Below are 6,000 nucleotides of genomic sequence, written 5' to 3' on the forward strand. Positions count from 1 at the left end.
GTCACTGACGCCTTTTACTTAGGCAGTGACATTCTCAATCGCTTTGCCATTAGTTTGGACCTAATAAACTTCAAAGCTTGGTCTCGATTAGCGGATAATCCCATGGGCTTTGATGATTCAGAAAAAGCATTTAGGTCAGCTCAATTGCTACCTTATGCAGTTGAAATTCACCTCAAAGAGGAAGTCACCATCCCAGAAAGGACCCGACAATTTTCCCTGGAAGTGAAAGTTAAAAGAGGACAAAAATTGAAAAACCCTGATGTTTATATACATCTAAATTCTTCTCTCCAACAGCAAGGGTTAGGGGTAAACCCAACTCCATTAGTCAACATAGAACATGACATCATTCCAATAGAGGCGGATAACAGCGACTTAAAGAGTATTACTCTAGCCGCAGGCACCATTATTGGAATGGCGGTTGATGACCAACATTTCTCCATTGATTTAGGAAATGAACTGTTAGGACCAATCCCCAAGGACTGTTTTGACAGTGATAACAATACAACACCAGACAGGATTTTCACCCGGCATGGTGGGAACTTCCTGGTGTACACTTCTTGCCCTTATGGTAAGGAAGATGTGACTTGTGACTTCAGGAGGGATGAGGTGATTTTCCAAGTCCATGAGGGCTGCCTCCCCCACCAGAAGCCGCCAGTCCAAATCAGCACTCTGACCAGGGACTTCTCCGCCCAGCTGGAGGAGGCTGCTGAGATAGCCAAACCAGAAGTCTTTCCAGGCTTCAGGCAGATGGTGGAAGAGAGAGTCAACCTAGCTGATGCTTGCGTGACTCTGGAACAGAAGCAAAAGTTGAAACAAGTTTTCTTGGACTTCCAAGATCTCTTTGCGGTAGACTCATATGACTGTGGTCGCACCGACATCCACACCACAACAATTCCCACGGACCCTGGAACGACTCCAGTGTTTGTAAAGCAATATCGTTTGCCTCTCGCATCCATGGAGTCCCTTACTGAAATAATTAAGAACCTTGAGTCCTGGGGAATAATCCGTCCAGTCCACAGCACTTTCAATAATCCGGTGCTGGGAATATTGAAGCCAAGCGTCCAGTGGAGACTCTGTGCCGACCTTAGGGAGCTCAACAAACGGGTCCATACTTCCCGATGGCCTCTGCCCTACATTGACCAAGGGCTGGCCCAGATCCAGGGGTCACATGTATTCACTGCAATAGACCTGACCAATGGATACTGGACCGTGCATGTCAGTAGGGAGGACCAATACAAACTGGCTTTTACCTTTGGGGGCCAGCAGTACACATGGACACTGACTCCCTTCGGAAACCTCAACTCCAGCAATGAATTCAACATTTTCCTACATAGGGCCATGCCCGACCTGGGTGCGAGGGGTAACCTGGCTTATGTAGATGATGTCCTCATCAAAAGTTCATCTGTGGAGGAACACATAGCGGAGATCCGTTATGTTCTGACACAGTTGAGGGCCGCCGGAGCAAAACTTTCCTTTCAGAAAGCACAGTGGTGTAGAACCCGTGTTAATTTCTTGGGGAATGAGATTACTCCTCAGGGTCTCTGTCCCCAAGAAAAGAAAGTGGAAGCACTCCAGAAACTGAAAGACCCCACAACTCTGCGGGAACTAAGGAGCCTCCTTGGACTGACTAATTACAGCAGAAAGTTCATTGAGGGCTACGCAGAGATCACCAGACCCCTGATTCATCTCTTGAAGGGGGCAGTCAAGTGGGAATGGGGTCCAGAACAATCCGAGGCAGTAAGACAACTCAAAAGAAGCCTCTCACAAGCGCCTTGCATAGCTTACTCTGTCAGAAACAAGGAGTTCTTCCTGGAGACAGGGTTCTCTAATACGTGCTTGACGTTAGTATTATACCAAAAGCATGACAAGGTTAATAAAGTAATCTCCTATGCGAGCAAAACTTTATCCTCTATGGAGGAAAAATGCAACGATTGTGAGAAGGCACTCCTGGCAACGGTGTGGGCATTGAAGAATTACTGCCCGTTTATCCAGGGGGAACACATCATAGTGGAGACTCCACACCAGCCTCTGCAATATCTCCAAAGTGACAGGATCCGGGCTGGAAATGTGAGTAATTCCCGAATTACTTCCTGGATTCTGTCAATGCAAGGCTTTCCTGTGGAGGTCAGATATGGCCAAAACAAGAAGAGTACCCTCGCGCAAGGTCTGGCTGACTTGCATGATTGTGCCAGAGAAAACTGTCTCGAGGACGAAAGTCTAAAAATCAAGGACAACATGGAAGCATACCTTAATTCCCCACACAAAGTCTTTGAAGAAGACAAGTGTGAGGGAATGCCCACTCTCTATGTGGATGGATGCTCTTACCATGTTTACAACCACGGGGAGAAAGAACTGGTGGCCGGTGTAGGGAATGCATGGGTGAAAGAGTTTCCAGAACCCTCCGCTGGATACAAAATTGGTCCCCGAAGTAGTCAGGTGGCAGAATTGATGGCTGTGCATCAGGCCATCCTCACTGCTGTCCAACATCAACTCCACGAACTGGTCATAATCACAGACTCGGATTATGTACGGAACGGGTTCGTGGAGCACCTGGTTAATTGGAAAACCAGAGGCATGTTATGTGCTAATAACAAACCCCTGAAACATGGGAAGTTAATCCAAAATATTGATGATCTGGTCACATTGAATGGGATGACCATCTACTGGAAAAAGATCAAGGGTTATTCCAAAGTAGAGGGACCAGACAAAACTGGAAATGACTTAGCTGATCAGCTGGCCAAAACCGGGACCATCCACGGGGATCTAATAGAAATAGAGTCCCTGTTGGGGGAAATCCAGGTCACTGCTATCACTAGGTCCCAGACAAATGCTCACAATGATCTTTCAACTGCCCAATGGAGTAAGGAGACCCCTGATGCTGATTTAATTACAGCTCAGAAGGGGGATCCAATTATTGGTAAGTTTTGCCAACACCTTGAGGACCCTGAGAACTTTCCCCTGACGGATACCGATTACATTGGGAAAGAGGACCTAAGAGTGTTGATGAAATGTCCAAAAATGCTCCGAATCCAAGACGGTTTGCTGGTAAGGAAATCCAAAGCTGGCCACGATCAGTGGGTGGTTCCTACCTCATTTCGAAGCCTGATGTTAAATCACGCCCATGATGCGGCCACCGCCGGTCATAGGGGGTTTCACACAACACTGGAAATCTTAAGAGAGGTTGCATACTGGCCACACATGGGGCAGGACCTCGACCAATACTTGAAGGGGTGTCTTGTGTGTGCACAATTTCAGCCATCATCCCTCACACACTGTGCGCCTCTCCAAAAGAGGGGGATGACACTGCCATGGTCAGATTTGCAAATCGACTTTGTAGGCCCCGTGATTCGCTCGTCTAGAGGAAACAAGTACATGTTGACCGTTACACGCTTGTTTACCAAGTGGGTGCAATGTCTCCCAACCCCAAACTGCAAGGCAGAAACAGCAGCTGCCCTGATGATTAACCACATCTTTTCCCGTTTTGGTCTACCTCAAAGATTGAGTCAGACAGTGAAGTAATGACAAAGATGTGGGAGATACTGGGGCTCAAAAGGAAGCTACATATTGCTTACAGGCCAGCTTCTTCTGGAGCAGTGGAGACATACAACCGAACCATTGTGAGCATATTAAAAAAGTTTGTGGCGGATTCTGGGCCAAGTTGGGATATCGATTACCTCTGGTCCTAATGGCCATCAGATCTACCCCTTCATCTGCAACCAAAATGTCACCATTTGAGTTGATGACGGGCGCAAGATGGTGCTTCCCCAGCATTTGCTCTACAGGACCCAAGAGCAGACACTGATAAATGCCTCCACGACTCATGAGTATGTGGAGAATTTAAGGAAACACCTTCAGCATGCTTTTGCCTATGCTCTGCGGAATCTAGAAAGATCAGCCGAGAGCATGAAGACTCACTATGATTTAAAAACTACCCGAAAGGAATATAAGGTGGGTGATCGGGTCTATCTATACAATTTCCAAAGTAACCAGGCCAAACAGCGAAAATTCTTGCCTAGGTATTGCCACTTTCCTTTGTCATCCTAGGAGAAAGAAAACCTGGAGACTGGCCAAGGAGGACGATCCGGGGACCGGGAGCAGAGACCCGAGGGGCCCGTGATACTGCCCAATATTCCCATCAGGACCGGCGAGGAGAACCGATCGATCCAACAGGGTGGAGGAAAAGATGCTGAACTGTGCCATCTACAGAATTGGAAGAAGATAATGCGGACATACCAGCACAAGGGCTCAAAACCTCCTTTGCACCCGACTTCCCCTCGACTTGAATCAAAGCGCAGTCGGGCGGGGGGATTTGTCAAGGGTTTTGACCCATGTTGAATCAATAGACTGGGTAGATGTGGGGATGAGCTGTCGCCACCCATTATTCTATCCCAGAACAAACTTAATCAATAGACTGGGTGGATGTGGGGATGAGCTATCGCCGCCCACATTCACGCCAGAATAGGAGAAATGCGCAGTTGGCACGAGACCACTCCAAAGATACAACCTTCTTGTGGGGGGTTCCACATCACTACTCTACTGTAAGGATGCCATCAAAACAATGTTAAGAAAGGGCCCTATACTATCAAGCAAAAGACCACTCTATTGAAATTCAGTAATTCAAGACAACTCAAAAATGGACGCAGTACCGACAAATTCCCCAAGGTGGCGCTAGCGGTCTAAACTCTGACAGGGAAACTGTATTTAGGAGTTGCAAGAGGGGCAGGGACTTCAAAGCCTGTTAGTTAATTGGAAATCTTAGCCACCTGCTGTTCCCAGAGGCCAAGAGGCTGGGAAACCTTAACACCTCAGAGATTCCCACCCCAGGAGGCAGGATATCACATGACCCTGTTGATTGATTGAGGAGAGACTTCCAGGCAGCCTGCTGGAGCCCACACAAAAGGCTCTTTCTGTTAAATGGGGTATGTTAATTTTGAATGTTTCCTGTCAACAGCCCTCTGCCAGCAAGGAGAGACGTGATCACTGACCCACCCATACTCCTGGAGGTGGACCCAAACACTTGGGGGGGGTTGAATTGCAACAAATATATATTTTATAGAAACAGTGATATTTTATTGTAACCAAATGACAGGAATGTACAACTTTGAGAGTATTAGTTTGAAAAATGCCCTCGCGATTTGAGTCCAAACTCCAATTTGTACCATGTTCTGGGGCGAAACCCCACTAATTATGATTATTGTAGACAATGTGTTTAAGCTAGAGACATGGAAAGTTACTGGGATATATGTGGAAGGGAAATGTAGCTTTGTATAATTTTTGATGAAAATCCCATGTTGCAAAACCCACTAAAATTGAAAATAAGTTGCCATTTTTGAATGCAAGCTCCTAGAAACGCCAGAGTCGGGACAGGGACTATCTTTAGTAATATATGATGTGTGTATGTGATGTCAAACAACTGTGTACCTGGGAAACATGTATTTGGATCAGGAATAGGTTTCTGTGCCCATTGACCAGGGGAGTGTCATTTCTGCAGGTCATAAAAATGACATCACTCTGACACACTATCCCTTCCCAAATCAGGGACCAAAGAATCTATTGACCTATCAAATCAAGAGAGGGGCAGGTTTAGGGATGCTAGCCTCTCCACCCACTTTTTAAAACACATAAAAAGAGACTGCTGGGACAGGTAGGGACATTCAATTCCATTTGCTGCGGAGCATGCTGACCGACAACTTCACATCCAGAGATCCAGACTTCAAATCCATCAATCTTCAGAACCTGTAGCAGAAATTAACTCCAGAATTTGTAGCAGAGAGGCCTGAATCCACCAGCTGAATCCTCTTCAGAAGGCCTAAAAACCAACCAAACTATTCAACAGCCGGGCGAGCTGTTTGAATTTTTGCCAAGAATTTTTGCAAGAACCTGTAGCAGTATCCAGAAATCAGTGCTGTATCCGTAACCCGAGAGAACCACAAACCAGACCGTTGTGAGCAGATCCGGTGCTTGACAGACCCAGAGAGCAGAGCTGACCAGATCGCTGTG

The sequence above is a fragment of the Ambystoma mexicanum genome, chromosome 4q (assembly GCF_040938575.1).
Source record: "Ambystoma mexicanum isolate Mex_15411 chromosome 4q, UKY_AmexF1_1, whole genome shotgun sequence".
NCBI lineage: Eukaryota > Metazoa > Chordata > Amphibia > Caudata > Ambystomatidae > Ambystoma > Ambystoma mexicanum.